General features: G+C 45.2%; 1 pseudogene; it reads right to left on the minus strand.

Annotated features, from left to right (window-relative positions):
* Positions 1-3,229: 3,229 nt before the first annotated feature.
* On the minus strand, positions 3,230-4,290 carry LOC139055774 (uncharacterized; annotated as a pseudogene).
* Between the last annotated feature and the right edge of the window lie 12,356 nt (positions 4,291-16,646).

Here is a 16,646-nt window from a genome sequence, read left to right on the forward strand (position 1 = left end):
AATGACTACTGAAGCAGCTTGCGAAGATTCAAGGCTTTGCTGCAAGGTGGTAGATGGAGGGGCTGTTTTAAAGAAGGACCATGCATATTATTTCCAAGTGCAAGGCCAAATGGCTGTTACAGGCCACAAGTGGTGCGATTTTGCCGTTTGGACTGAAAACAGTCAGCCTGGAATGCCTGCAAACATCCATGTGCAACGTGTGAGCTTCGATGAATCTTTCTGGCAGGAGGTTATGCTGCGTGCCCTCCTGCACTTTGTAAAACATGCACTGGTCCGAGAGATTGTGACTAAACAAGTGATGAGGCTTGGGAAGCTGTACTCTTGCAGAGAGTGTGTGTCTTACAAGAAATTGCAACAAGGTTCTTATGTTTGTGAACCTGTAGATGAGGGCCTCACTCAAAAGATCAGAAAGCTAAAGCAATCTGAAGTTGGGTTGGGAAGGTTTTTGCAGCTGCAGTATCTCGCTGAAGGCAAGCGTGACAACATTTCTGTTCAGGAAATCAAGTTATTACAACATTTTGTAGTATCGCACATTAGATGAAGCAATTTTGGGGCAGTGAGTGGCACACTGTAAGATAGGGAGACTGGAGGTAGCAAAGTGGACTAGCTTAATTTGAAGAAAATGCAGCAGCTGTGCACACACAATGATAAATGCAATGCTACGAATTAATAGAGCAGAGTAGCTCAGAAAACAATTTGAGGTTTATAGTATCCTAGCTAAAGTGAAAGAGTGCACATAATGTCAAGGAAACAGCAAAATCATGTGTTTTTGTGATGCTGTATTACTGTTGCTTGTGCACCGTGATGACACGCTGAATAAAAAATCTAGGATTTCACAAGCCATTTGATTGTGTCAGCTGATGTGTGCTCTGTATATCTCAAAGGATGTTTTATCTGCATGTCTTAGGGCAGCACACATGACAATATTCCTTGGTGCCATATGTGTGCCTTCTCTGAATAGACTGAAAATAAAACAACTTGAATTTTACACTGTTTTCATCAATTTATTTCCTCATAAAACAGTAAGATCGCAACACAGTAGTTGCAGCAAAGAAAGAAAAACAGCAGTTTGTGCACTGAAACTGTTTTCTGTGCTTATACAGCCACTTCATATTTTATTTCGACGACTTTTCAAGTAGCATGGAAGACGTAGTGTCGTTGTGGTGCAGGTTTAAAAAAATAGTTAAAGAGTGCATTGATCGCTTTGTCCCGTTGTCGACTAAAAAGAAAAATCGCAATAATCCCTGGATCTCCCGCGAGACATTGAGGCTCCAAAGGAAACTGGAACGTGTAAAGAAACAATTTAAAATCGAAAACGAGCAGTCCGTAAAACAAAAGATCGACGACATTTCTTCTCAGCTCAAAAATCAAGTGTACGCCGATAAACAACGCTACTATGGTGAATCGCTACCAAGTTTCATAACCACGGCTCTAGAGAAATTTTGGCGTTCTATTTCTCCGACCTCCCAGGAATGTGATTTATTTCATGTTGATGGTAAGGCAGTTCACGGAAGCAAAGAAATAGCAAATGCGTTTAACAAACACTTTAAGTCCGTCTATACAAATGATAATGATGTAATACCACCTTTCGAAATGTGTGTGCCGCCTATACCCGATGTTCAAGTAAGCGAACCAGGTATACTCAACATGCTTTTACAATTGAACACTAAAAAATCTTCTGGCCCGGAGAACATTCCAAACACATTTTTAAAACGGTATGCAGAATGGACATCAAAGTACTCGCATATTCTGTTCACAAGGTCATTGTGCGAGGGACAAGTACCGAGTGACTGGAGGACAGCCAGAGTGAAGCCAATACATAAAACAGGAAAAAAGCACTGCATTCAAAACTACCGTCCAATTTCTTTAGCATCTACAGTATGTAAACTTTTGGAACACATAATCCATAATCATATCTCAGAATTCTTGGAAAACAATAATGTACTAACAAAGCATCAACACGGATTCAGAAAAGGCTACTCTACAATTACCCAACTAGTTTTAACAGTGCACGACTTTGCGAAAGCAATTAACAATGGGAAACAAATAGATGCTATTTTCATGGACTTTTCAAAGGCTTTCGACAGGGTCTCTCACAAAAAACTACTTTACAAATTGAGCAAGATACTGAAAAACTCCAGACTAATTAATTGGCTTACAGCATACCTTGATAGCAGAGAACAATTTGTTGTTTTTAATAATCATGCTTCTGAACGACTTCCGGTAGGCTCTGGTGTTCCACAGGGCTCGGTCCTTGGACCTCTCTTGTTCCTTTTGTTCATTAATGATATGCTGCATGGTATTCCTGTTATGGCTAAGCTTTATGCAGATGACTGTGTATTGTACTCGGAGATAGACAATGTTACTCACCAGGAGTTGCTGAATGATGCTTTTCGACAAATTGTCGACTGGTGCGCTGCCTGGCAAATGTCAATTAATTTCGAGAAAACAGTTTTTATGTCCATCTCACATAAAAAACATAAACTAACGTTTCCATACGGTATTATTAACATAAATATTTCCGAAGTAACACATTATAAGTATCTAGGACTCTGCATCACAAATGACCTCACTTGGGCTAAGCACCTTGAATATGTAGTATGTAATGCTAACCGCAAGCTTTATTTTTTAAGGAGGGCTTTGAAACTTTCTACTCCCACTGTACGCCTACTCGCATATAAAGCTGTAGTTTTACCGATGCTAGACTATGCATGTGTAATTTGGGACCCTTTTACTAAAACTGGCACTAACAAGATAGAAATGGTGCAAAGAAAAGCAGCTCGTTTCATTTATAACAACTTCGGACGCACTTCAGTGACATACCTCTTAACAAAAGGAAACCTGCCACCATTAATGCAAAGAAATCGTGTATCACGACTAAAATTTCTTTTTCAACTTATTAACGGTTATTATAAGACAGATCTCACGGGAATAATTACTTTTTCATCTGGTTATGCTACTAGACAGCGACATAGCCGAACAATAACCCCATTTAGTACACGTAATAATTGTTTTAAGTATTCCTTCTTTCCTCGAACAATCGTTGAATGGAATCATCTAACCAATGACCAAGTTTTAAAATCATCCCTTTCGGCGTTTGTTTCAAGTATTGAGTAACGATTTGTTTTCTTGCTGTGCCACTGCTATGTTTAAGCTCCGTTAACCTGACTTGTATTGTTTTCGTTGCCTATACTATAGTATTCTTACATATGTATTGTTTCCCACCCTGCTAAAATCCCCAATGGGGATTGCAGTATTGATAAATAAATAAATAAATAAATAAAATGAGTGGATACCTAAAATTGCTGAGGAAGCAGCACACTTGAAACACGTGGTCAGGAATATCAATCATGGAAATTGAAATGGCCGGTGAAGTACACGAAAACTTTTCACGCGTGCAATAGCCCGTTCAACATGGACTCTTGCACAGGGTATGCGCCGCGTTTCATGGACTGCAGCTGGTGCCATCTGTTTTCGATGACGCTGACCGAATGGTGGTCGGTACACAGTCACTCCAGGTGGTATGTAGGGGAAGGTGAAACATCTGTCCACCATGACTGCACCTCCTTCTACTAACTCGTCGAGCAATCGACTGCTTTCCAGGATCGTCGTGTCTAACACTGACCCACCCCAAAGGCGGGAAACGCACGCTATGTATCCATCAGGAGTGCACCCCACAAGCACCTTGTATGTGTTGAAATGTTTGTATGCTGAAAATGTTTGCCTTTGGGCACTTAGCGACGATGATCGCTGAATTCTCACTTCAGTTGCATCAAGAACCAATCTTGTGTCCGTAAAGTCACGAAATGACTTCGGCAGGTATGGTTGCAAGGCTTCCCGAGAAGGTAGCGTAGTCAGTTTTTTTAACTCTCGTCGCAGCAGATTCACCCATGTGGTGAAGATGCGGCTAACCTGGCTTTCACATATTAGGAAGTTGCGTACTAGCTCTACACCACCTATTCCTCTTCTCAGCCTAAGCAATGTCATAAAGAACTCATTTTCCAATTCACTATCTTTTCGATGGCCACGGAGGCCCTTTCCGCCTTTTTGGTTCGAACTCCAGTATACCATTTCACTAGCAAGGGGGTTTAGGTAGTCCAGAAAGCTTTGGAAAACTCCAATGTTTGGAAGTCCAACACAATGCATGCATTTACTTGGATCACGCAGTATTTTTACTGTGAGAAGTCTTGACTCTACCCTTTCAAGCTTGTTTTCAAGCCTTAGGTTTCTGTTCTGAAGCTGGATAGCAAGTTTCTGCAGTTCACCGAGAGTGTGCTCCATGCGTCTCATGTTGCCACAACTGCACTGTTGACAGCTGCATTCTGACAGCGGTGCCTGCAATGGCTTGGTATCTGCAAATGATGGCAAAAGGAAACAAACTGTCACTTTCACTCGGGTAGCAGAGGTGCTGTGATAGAACATATTGGTTGCCATGTCACAACCACTGTTTACATAGCTCTACTGCATACGGCACAGGAATCTTAAGAGTGTCATACCGCGGTGGTCACATTGCGATGGAGGCAAAATGCAAGGGGCCCGTGTATTGTGCTTTGTCGGTGCACGTTAAAGAACCCCAGGTGGTAAAAATTTCCAGAGCGCTGCACTACGGTGTCCCTCATGGCCTGAGTCGATTTGGGACGTTAAGCCGCACGAAACCAATCTAATGTTGACCTATAATAACCCATGCTCACTCCGCTCCGGTTAGAATTTAATCACGGACCTAGCTTTGTTTCAAAGCCAAGCATAACGCTTGCCAAGGTCCACTAAAGAAAAAAAAACGGCACTAAAATGCTGAAAGTGCAGTTTCATGCCAGTGATTTTTGCAGTAAGTTATGGAAAGGAATTACAGGTGTAATGTTAAGAGACAAAAAAAGAACGGGGGGGTCGGGGAACAAATCCGTGTTGGTGACGGCTTGGTTGAAACCAAGAAGGCAATATAGCCGACGGGCATTAAGAGTAACGGACTCATTCCAACGCATGGCAAGCATAACAGGAGGCGTCGAAGGTTAGGTGGGTGGATGAGATTAAGAAGGTTGCCGGGATAACAAGGCTGCAGCTAGCACACGATCAGGTTATTGGAGAAATATGGGAGAGGCCTTTGCCCAGTAGTGGGCGCAATTAGGCTGATGATGATCTTCGATGGTGTATTTCTGTATTATTCGCAGAAAGCTCTTGTTGATGTCGAAAATAAAGTGCAGTGTTATATAATGCTGAGACAAATTCCAGGGAGGATTAAAGTAATCTCAGCACAGGAAACATTAATGTCAGGTTACGAGTCATAATGCCTATGCTACATATACCTAAATGTCTTCATACTGACGTGGTATAGTGAGCGAATACCTTTAGTGGTTTCCCCTTGAGCCGATGATGGGGATGCAGGCTGTTGCGTGGTGGTTAGTAGCTCCGGCTGGGCTGGAGATGTATTTTTATTCATACCAGCAGCTTCAGGATGAAGTGAAAGAATACCAAAACATTTCCATAACTTGTCAAAGTCACTACAGGAAGAACCTTTACAACCTTATAGGCTTTTTTGCTATGTACTCTTAGTAACTATAATGCTAAGGCTGAGCATACCATGACAGCCTTTTGCTGTTACGGTTCAATGTATATGTACCTTTACTGGCCTTCCCTTGGTTCAACAAAGGGGCTGTAGGTTGCTGTGTGGCAGGGAGCTGACATGCTGTGTTCTTGCTACCTTGCTGCTTTGTAGAAGCAGCGCCTGTAAGGAATTTTCATGATGGTTAGAAAAAAATCAGCTAAGCCTTGAGAAAAAGTGTAGAAGAAAGCAGGTAAAGCACGCACAGACAAACAAACGAGAAACCACAATGCCAGGTGCCTCTAAAAATTCAAAGACCATGATCCACATTGTCATCACCGTTGTGAACAAACACAAAGCTGTGTTAAAAGTACACACTCAGTGCGCACCGCCCTGCAGCGACCCAGACCAAATACAGCATGCACATCCCCATCGCAAGGTACATGGTACTTACATGCTCCCGTCGAAAAGCTCTAACACTTGTTAGTGCGATAAGGGGTACTAATCCGCCATGGTAGCTCAATGGTTAAGGTAAGTCTGCCGTAGTCCGAAAGACAAGCGCTGAATCACGACTAAACGGGTGCGTTGCCATGAAGATGAAACAACGCGCGTCCAAGTGTTCGAAAAGAGGACACGTCTAAAACGCTTTAAACCAGCACTCCCAACTGCAGTATTTCTCCTACTCCATAGGTTGCTCCAGGACGTTGAGCGCAAAAACGAAAAAGTGGTAACTTGCAAGGTCGCTTCTCAAGTCCCACGCAGCACTTCACGCTCACTCGATTAGCGTAAAATATCCGCAAAGCGCATAGCAAAACAATATTTTCGAGCTGTACGTTTTCATTTTTAACAGGTCTGCAGTTCTTTGATTTCGCTAATCTCGTTACTTCTCCATTTAAACGTATTGTTGCAGCGTTCCGCGCGGCTTCTGAAACTCGCCGTGCTCAGTCGCGCGTATGCGGTTGCTAGCTCACATCAATCCCTATTTCAACCTATAAAAACGAAACAAGTACATACGAACTGAAACCTTGCATTTACCTTGGTTTTTCAGCCAACGGCTGTGCCGATCCGCATTAGCCTGGCCCGGAGTTCTCTTGTAGCAGAACATATTTGGCACGTAGTCGGGATGATTCTTAAAAGTTGACGGCCGCCCTGCAATTTTTCAAAATATTAGCAAAACCAGCAAAGCTGTCATAACTGCAGGAACCAGTGCAAAAGGACACGGCTGAGAAATGCGACATGGACGGACGACCCGGATACGCGGAGCATCCGTACGGGTGGTCATGCCAGATTGTTTTTCACCTTATCCATTCTGTTTACGCTGGCTAGAAGCATAGTAAACTTCCTAGCTCAACATCTTGCATTGCTCAAAACTTTTCGCATGTCTATCAAGTTTATTTTAGTACTTACCTGTAATAAAATGCGCGCTGCAAATGGTGAATGTTCGTTCGGTTGCCACAACGAACCGTCTTCATTCTTCCTTTTTACCGCAGCAATCCAAGCATCTTGCTTCTCGGGATACAGTTTTGCTGACGGAAACCTAAAAAACTTTACTGCCTCTTTGCCGTAAAAGTAATTAGTACAGCCATACGCGACGCAGTGCGCTGGCATTGTGCCGAAACGTGCAGCCCGGAAACCCCCGAGTCTGCCGGATCAACGTGGTCCGGCGAAAAGTCGTCTGTTTGCTTTCCAGCCAAACTGAGGGCGCTGCTGTCCGGCTTCTTTCACGCAGGCACAGCAGGTTGCCCGCAAGTTGTCCATTCTTGCCGCCCAACTGCCTGAATGAGAGAGATCGCTGGGGCTGTTTGGTCAATGGTGGGGTCAAGGGGGTGTTGATGGAACGGCGCAGGACTTGTGGCCACGAGCTCGCGGCGAACAATACGTGTGACGGGCTTATTTAAAGGTGGTGAAGCGGTAAGGTCAACATAAGACGCCGTTGCAGCCGTGTTAGGGAGCCGGGAGAGCTGTGGAATGACGCGGCGGCTTTTCGCGAGCTCAAAGCGGCGGCAAATGACATCGATGTTAGACACATTGTTGAAGACTAAGAAGTTGAACGCGTCGTACGCGATGCCTTTGAGTATATGGCCGACTTTGTCAACCTCGGCCGTTTTCTCGTCAACTTTCCGGCAAAGAGCGAGCACGTCTTCTATGTACGAGACATACGATTCAGTAGAAGACTGAACTCGGATAGCAAACTCTTTTCTAACAGCCAGCTGCCGACCGGTGGGATCTTGAAAGAGGTCGCGGAGCTTCACCTTGAAAGCATCTCACCTAGAGACCTCGTCCTCCTGTGTCCGGAACCAGACACGAGGAGTTCCGCCCAAGTAGAATAGGACATTCGCTAGCGTAATGGTAGGGTCCCAGCGGTTGTTTCGGCTAATACGCTCATACAGGCTGAGCTAGTCTTCGACGTCGACATTATCTTGGCCGGATAATACGTATGCCAGGATTGCGGGGATTGGTAACCGTAACGTACGTTGTTGTCGGGGTCGCAGGAGTAGAAGGAGACGAGGCGTCGCCACTGAGAGCCATGGCGGAAAGCAGGACGATGCGGCCGCTGCGGAGCTACGTGACGAGGACGGGGAACGGCACCCTCCACCAAACTGTTACGCGAACGAAGGATTAAAACTCGAGAGTATTTACAACATATATTTACAAGGGATAATGCAGCGCTGGCCAGTTCAGCAGAATAAACAATCAAGTACCACACGCGTGTAGCCATGTTTTTTTTTTTTTTCTCGTGCACCGATTAGGTTATATATGCAAGAGAACCCACCACATTCGCTTAACCTATGCTGTACATGATACTCATATGTGCTTTAATTTACCAAGCGAGATGAGGTATTTGTGTGGCTCATTCAGTCAAATCACACAGTGTGAAGTGACGTAAAGAGAATGGAAGAGATAAGTGCAGTGCCGTAATTGTCTCTCACAGGACTACACCTCAACAGAACTGCACGTGGAAAGGGTTGTGGGGAGAAAAAGATGAAGAGAGAGGAAAGGAGAAGGCGGCAAAAAGAACATAAGAAGCCAATGCGGGGCTCAGAGCTGCGCTCTCAGTTGCGTCGCACTCAAAAAGTAAAGTATTGCCGCAAGCGCACTCTTGAAGATAAACGAGTTGGCTGCAGGAAAAAGCCGCGCGTTGGTCGTGTCAAATCACACTGCAAGCTGCAGTCACCAATCTTCCGTTGGATTTTGGAAACGTTCAATGAAACATGTTTCGCTGTTATGCAGATATGCAATGGCAGGCGCTTCTATGTGCTAAGAAAGTAAAATTTAAGCCCTAAATTAAAGAAGACATTTATAGTCAGAAACAACAAGAAAAATTAGTTAATGCAATGTTTCAGAAGCCCGGGCTACAGAACTTCGGAAGTGTAAAATGATTTTGAGGAAATAAAGGCATTTGAAGGCACAATACTTTTTAGTGGTCGTCAAGCAAGTCAATATAGGTACACTGCTGTGCGAAATCATGCGAGTGATGGGATAGCAAACAATGGGTAAGGAATTAAATGGGTTGTTTTTCTGCAAAACGAAAGCTGATGATTATCATTACATCGGTCACGTTATCATCATGAGACTGCAGCTTGATAAATTCAGAAACAAACCAAAAAACAAGCCACGCCAAAAAAAAATCATGATGCTCCTTCCACACAGCGGTCAATAAAAAACGGATCACATCTAATGTGTATGTATCAGACACCTTGGGAAACAATAAAGGAGAAATTCAATTTAAAGCTATGGCATCTGCCGCATAGATGTGGGTGGCCTTGCACCAATACTGATAGTTACCACTGCATTTAGAAATTGAAAGCATCCATGGAGACAAGGATAATTGGTAATATTTTTGGCTGCCAATTCAAATGCCTCCACCAAGGAAAACAATGCTGCACGTATCCATACCAACGATCTCGCAGCAACAATTACAGGTAAAAAGTAAAAGCTGTCAGGGTACGGCTGCATCCTGCGCACTATTTTCGAAACTTTTTAGGCAAGAATAGTGCAAGTAGCAGACATAGGAATCGCATGTATTTTCGGAATTCCCCACTTGAATGGCCTTTTCTTCTCGCATAGACAATGCCTACGCCTAGCCCCAGTAGCTCGCTCATGCATACACCGCAAGCGAAGACGTTGTAAAGGCACATGCAGGTAAGAGGCAAGAAGCAATGACACTGGTATTGACATTCATCCAATTTCTTTCTTTTTCTTACGTTTAGGCAGTCAGCACATCTCGAACAGCTACCTTGACTGTGGGGTCTCACCGAAGTCGCAAAGGAACCATTTCAGGATAAACGACAGGCAGTGAAAATAGCCACTTGTCCATGTAAACGATGCTCTTTCTCTCAGATAACTCCTACACCTCGTCACACCACCTCATCTGTGGTCTCTTGCGGGCAAAGATGCCGTGTAGGCATGTGCATGTGAGAGGCAAGAATCAATGACACTGGCGTTGACATTTAAGCAATTTCTTTCTTTTTCTTACGGCAGTCAGCGCACCTCGACCATCCATCTTGACTGCGGGTGCATCAGCAAATTCCTGTTGTACATATGCTGATAATGAACTTCAATCAACTTGAATGAGATAATAAACGTGATAATACACTTGAAGGCAAAAGAGGCATTCATGCATTGCTTCTTCTAACGTTTAGTGTACGCACACAATATACATATGTTATGCTTTTCAGCGCTACAGAGCGTATTGGAAGCTTTATGTGTTGTGTGGTCCTCAATGCTGCAGTTCATGCTGAACAGTTGCTTTGTCTGTGTATTGCACACTGGATTAAGCTTGTTGTATTCCCACGTTTAATGGCCTATGCTTCTCCGACAAATACAAAATGAGGTTTTACGTACACTTCGCAGTGTTACAATATATGTAACAGTAAACAATCTCACCGCGTAATTGTGTTTATTACGGTATGACTATCACTATGACACTATGACAGTTATTTTTATTGACAAGTTGTCAGATTGAACTGGCCAATCGGTCATGGGAAGGGATATGTACATATATAGAGAAAAAATGGATGTTTGTGCGGGGTAAGGGAGGAGGGGATAGGATTAGACGCGGTACGAACAAACGTACTTACAACGTCCTCTAGACTCATTCATTTAAGGCACGGTAACAAAGCGTATTATGCATAGAGTTCATACAACTCTGGTCTTACTACAGACGCCCGGCAATGCGAGCTATACATGCCAGAATTCGCATTCGCAACTGCACCGTATGTCCTCCATTTTCATCTGGTTACTGGTGCTCACTACACCAAGACGAGGAAGATAGGCGCAGGTGCCTTAAAATATCTCGACCTTGCGAGACACCGCTGCGCATTCTAGGGGAGCTGTCCGTGCGAACACTCCCTGGAACGCATTGGCCTCGGTGGTCCCAACCTACGGACCGGCCTGCTTTTAGCTTGGATCCAACCCACAGCCCCTTCGGTGCCTTGGACATCCTGCGCCGCCTGTTTTATTATAATCTCAGGCGCCCTCCAAAGACCTCCGTTTGTCGGTTACATGTGCCCTCCAGCTGGATCAGTACTTGTAAAAAAAGAAACAATGCACATCGTGATGAGAAAAGCACCATGCAATGAAAAAAGCGTCCCTCAACTTCTGCAAATACAACGCGCCCGTGCGAGGAGAATTACAGAACGCCGACGAGGAATCTGCTGGCCACAGCTTCGAGCTCCTAGCTTATAAACCTGTCGAGTAAAACTTGCAACAGCAAGTGTCACTCGACAGGACAACAAATGTGACCGCTGAAAACGGCTTACCACCGTACACTTTAACAGGATCATCCTTCGGTTCCATAATTGACACCTGCACAGCCAATATCGACCACACCCGCACCATAGAATAAAGCCATAGAATAAAAAGCCAACTTATAAAGTCCACAGAACCCAACACACGGCTGCACGCACGCCGCATTGCACCACTATAAGCGAGACGCTGCAACGCTGCTACCACAGAAGCTATCGGTTGCCAGATGAAAAGTGAGTGCTGACACCAAGTCTAGCAAGCATATTAGGAGCTGGCAACATCAGCGTAGCAACATGGCGGCGCTCTTGGGGTCCCCGATTTCAATGCCCCCACGGGCCATATGTGTAGTTTTTCTTGTCGAGTTAGTATATAACTCTGTGGCTAGAGGGGCTCGGTGCTAAGTGCGCGTAAACTCGCAGCCAGACTGGCCTGACTGCGGCCTTGATAAAGCTTCACCCATTTCGCTCTGGCATCATTCCTTCCCTGCATGGCTTACCGCCGCTTTAACACCATGGTCGCCGCGTCGCGTTCTCCTTCACGTGGGAAATTCAGCATGCGATTCGTGCTCGCTTCTGGCGCTATTTCAGAAAGGATTTCGCTCGTTTACTACGAAGTGTTAAATGTAGAGAGGCATGAAATATCTAGAAGACGATGCACTGCCAGAAATGATCGCTACAGAACATCGCGCTTGAATAGAATTTCCCTTTGAACGTCACTTTTGGTTTTGGCGCGCCATCGCGGCATATAGAACTTATAGTCACCCCGAGATAGCGTTTGCCAAGCAAATCTTCATTGGTGACTGACTCTGCTGTTAAAATAGACCAATAGAGCAGTTAAATAGAACAAAATAGAGGTAGAGCATCGCACGTGAAATGCGAAGGTTGTGGTATCGTTCCCCACCTGCGGCAAGTTGTTTTTTCACGTACTTTCATTTCCGTTACGTAAAAAAACAATTGCCGCAGGTGGGGAACGATCCTACCTTTTTTTTCACATACTTTCATTTCCGTTAGTTTATACCCCAATGGCTGTGCATCTAAACGTGATCAGGCCCATCGTGCCCTACTAACCTTTATAGAACTAACTAACTTAGGTTCATGTTTGTAGCATGACCATTGAACATTCTGTAGTAGCATGACCTTCAGTGACCGGCCCTACTGTCTGTGAACAGTACTGTACCCTAACGCTTCTTCCTTCAAAGATGGGGGGTGGCGGGTTCAAACACCTCATAATATATATCGTGAATTGACTAACGGTGAAACGGTGATTACGTGCAGCTTTACTTGGCGTCTCATCGTGGAGAACACAATTAGCCGCATAGCGAACTAGCCATGGATGTGGTTGATAATTGTGGAGGCTGTTCGACGCGGCGTCACTTTAATTCCGGCTGCTGAGTTCAACTTTAGTCTTTAGATTTGTCCTGTTGCAGTGTCCTGTTGCTCTCCTTTCCTCTTTCCTTTTTGCTCCGCTCCTTCCTATCTTCTATTTCTGTGTTGCTGTCACCTCCCTTCAGAAGAGTAGGCAGGCGTTGTGCCCCTTCCGGTGGCAGTTGCCAGCCTGCTCCTCGCTTTCGCTTTCCTAATACCTGTGTATATGTGTATATGTGTTCAAAACAAATAATAATAATAATAATAATTTCCGTTAATTTATCTTTACTTTATTTTTATTTATTAAGCACAAGTATCTTCCCATATGTTGTCCATGTTGTCAGTGTTTGTTGGATTCTTATGATATGACTAATAAAAATCGGGTCCCTTGGTTAACTCCCTTTATTCTCGTTTATAACATTACGAGGGTCCTGAATCTGAACACATTGAAGGCTTCATGTAGCATGGTGGGTTTATTGACCGCTTGCCTTCACCCAAAAAGATCACCTTCTCGTGACGCCTGAGGCAGAAAGAATGTTCCACGTACGCCGCCGAGATCTGTGAGTGGTGGCGCTGGCTAAAACTCCCGGTTTTCTACTAGCAAACATAAATACCCAAGAAATTGGATGGGGAAACGGCACCGCGGTAGCTCAACTGGTAGAGCATCGCACGCGAAATGCGATGGTTGTGGTATAGTTCCCCACCTGCGGAAAGTTGTTTTTTGATACACTTCCATGAATTTATCGTTTCTTTATTTTTATTTATTGAGCACAAGTAATTTCCCCTATGTTGTCCATGGTGTCAGTGTTTGTTGGCTTCTTATGATATGACTAACAAAAAATCGGGCCCCTTGGTTAACACCCTTTCTTCTCGTTTATCAGCTGTTAAAATGTAGCTTGTGCAGCTTCGTCCGCTGCAGCTGACATGCTTTGCGTGCGCTGGTTGGCCCGCATCGCACGATTTTGCTTTGAAAGATGGGACAGTAAAGAAGCGTTTGACGTTCCTCTAATGAACGCTGCGTACTGCCCAGCCGTTGCTCATGCGAGAGTACGTATTGGAGTACCCCAGGCCCAACCAACGCATAGGCATTCTTGCAACAGCTCAAATCACGAGCGCAGCATAGAGAACGCACGCTGAGAGAGACGCCTGTTAACTCGCAAATGATGAGCGAGAAATGCGCCTGGCTGCCTAGGCAGGCGCATTTGGCGCAACTGAGTGATCAACAGTTGCGTACGGTTCTTCAATATCCGCCATATCGGCCATATCCGCATCGCTACCTCTTTACCGCTAGGAGCACGTGCTGTCTGCATAGGCGCCATCTAACCACTGCTAATAACAACATTAGGCAATTACAGGACCTGCGGCTTTGCCAAAATTCCTTTGGGAGTATATGGGAGACATTTACAGTCAATTTAGCCCAAGTGAAATTTCCTCACATTTGGCCTTTAAGTGTTGTATATGGTAAATGCTGTAGATATGTGGTAAATATGTATCAATTCTCATTTGCCTTCCGTTTCAGCAGTTCAGAGTTACAGTAAACAAGACTCAGCGCACACGGCTCATGAGAGCTGAGATTAGACGGTGCTCACGATGAATATAATCATGCATTTCATACCCTGCACGACTGCGCTGCATTTTCAAAGCTGATAGCTAGTACAGGTGGTCCAGGAAGCACAATGAGAGCAAGAGATTTTGTGGTAGACTCTATGGGCTACTCCATTCAAATGATGTACATGTTAGCATAGGAGAATCTGGCAAGTAAGCTTTTATCTTGGTGGCTCGAAGACAAAAGGACTCTGCCAACATGCATGACTGGATTCCGCACAGGTTCAAGCGCGCAAGATAGCATCTTGGGCTTGATAAGCCAGATTGAACATCATAGAGCTTTGGGCCTTTCAACACTAGCCATTTTCCTAGACGTATCAAATGCTTATCGTAGCGTCTCTCAGAGCTCAATACTACATAGTTTGCAGGCCATAGGCGTACAGTGCAATATTCTCAATTCACTTATTTATCAGTTGTCGTAAAATTCAAGTGCGTTTAGGAAGTACCATAAGCACCGAAAGGGCGGTATCGCATGGTGTACCTCAGGGAAGTGTTATTTCCCCAATGCTCATTAATGTTGTAACGGCTGGTCTTCCCGCCGAAGTGCAAAAACATTGCAGGCATGTCCATATGTCGATGTATGCGGACGACATTTGTCTTTAGTTAACCGGATATCAACACACGCGTCTAGCTCTGATAGCTCTAAACGCATTACTTTCTGTTCGAAATAACCTTAAAGGTGTTAGGTTGACTCTCTCGGTTGAAAAATCTGACTTCATTATGTTTCCAGGTAGAGGAAGACGGTATGCGCGGCTGCAGGTAGACCTTGATCAATCTTGCCTTTGTCAATTGAAGCACAAGCGCTTTTTGGGCGTCGTTATTGACTACCGTCTACAGTGGCGACGAGCTGTGGACTCGATTGTGACATTACTATCTCCGCGTATCAATGTGATGCGTAGAGTTGCAAGTGAGCAACGGGGAAATCACCCTTCTTTAATGATCAGGCTGCACCATGCACTGGTGACGAGTCGAATAATGTACCCGCTCCCTTTAATTTTCCCCTCGCTATCACACCTGGAACGACCTGAGATTTTGTACAGAAAGGGCCTAAGGAGGGCTATTGGCGTTCCGCAGACTGCTCCTAACAATGCAGTACTCTATGAGCCTCTATCGACACCTCTTAGTCTGGTCGCATCACAAAGGTTATTGATGCAAACTGGCCGCCTCAAACAGACGGTAGCCGGGCGAGCCCTTCTACAGCGCCTTCGAAAGGGATCTGAGTCCCGAGTGTACTTGGCCCTTAATACTCTTGGATACATGGGTCTTGACGCTAGACGTTGAACTAAGAGGTTGAAACCACTTTGGTCATTCGCGGGCCTCGATTGTTCGTTGACAATTCCTCGCGTTCGCGCTAAGCGCAGTTCTCCTTTGGCGGCGACGCGTTCGCTCGTACTGGAACATCTTGAGACTGGATATGCATGTCATCTTCAAATTTCTACTGATGGCTCTGTGAACAAGGCCAGAGGATCTAGTGCAGCTGCTTTTCACATTCCCTCTTTGAAGTGTTATTGATATGTTTGCTTCACTACAGTCATGTCCTCCACAACGACCGAAAACATGCCGTTGAGGCAGCTCTAAAGAAGTTACGGTTTTGTACGCCTCAGCCTGTTGTCATTCTTAAAGATTCAAAATCTGCCCTTCAAAGGTTAAAGCACGGGTTCCCTACTGATGCCTTATGTCTTAGCTTCCTACGCTCGGTGCACAATCTCCATATCAAAGGCTTCTCCATACGGTTCCAATGAGTGCCCCCTGTTAGGAATGGCCGTACGGGGTGGCATCGTGCCACCTTTCAGCCCGCTGCACGTGTTCCAAGCCCACCAGACGGGGAGCCCTTCGGAGAACTGCGGATTACCGGCAGCCACGCGGCGCGCGGTCAGCCCAGGAATGCGGTACTCGGCAGCGCCACCAAGGACGAAGCAGAGTTCCTCGAAGCCCTCTGACGTCGGCGCCGGACATCGGAATGTATGTGCCTATGTGTGCGTAAACTGTTCTGCGGGACGGCGGCAAGTTTACAATGACTGGACGAACGTTTCCCTCCACTGGGACTCCGTCCACGTGGACCTCGAAGAGTGGCGCCGAACGATGACGTCGAACTATGACGTCAAGCGGAGAGCTTATAAGCAGCGTTTGCCGGCTGCTAGAGTGTGCTCATGTCGTGCTCGTCGTCGGGAGCTGAGTCTCATTGTCATGCTCGAAATGTAGTAGTGAGCTGTGTGCTCGTAAACTGTTTGCTGTATGTTAGTTCTGCGGGCTCCATATGGGAGTCGCGCTAGACTGCCAATGTATCTTGCTTAAAATGCCTAATATGTAAATAAATCCTGTTCCCAAAGTTCATCCCTACGACTACGACCGCCAAATCCTTACACCCCGAGCATAGGTATCATAGGCAACGA

This window comes from Dermacentor albipictus, chromosome 2 (assembly GCF_038994185.2).
Source record: "Dermacentor albipictus isolate Rhodes 1998 colony chromosome 2, USDA_Dalb.pri_finalv2, whole genome shotgun sequence".
Classification (NCBI taxonomy): domain Eukaryota; kingdom Metazoa; phylum Arthropoda; class Arachnida; order Ixodida; family Ixodidae; genus Dermacentor; species Dermacentor albipictus.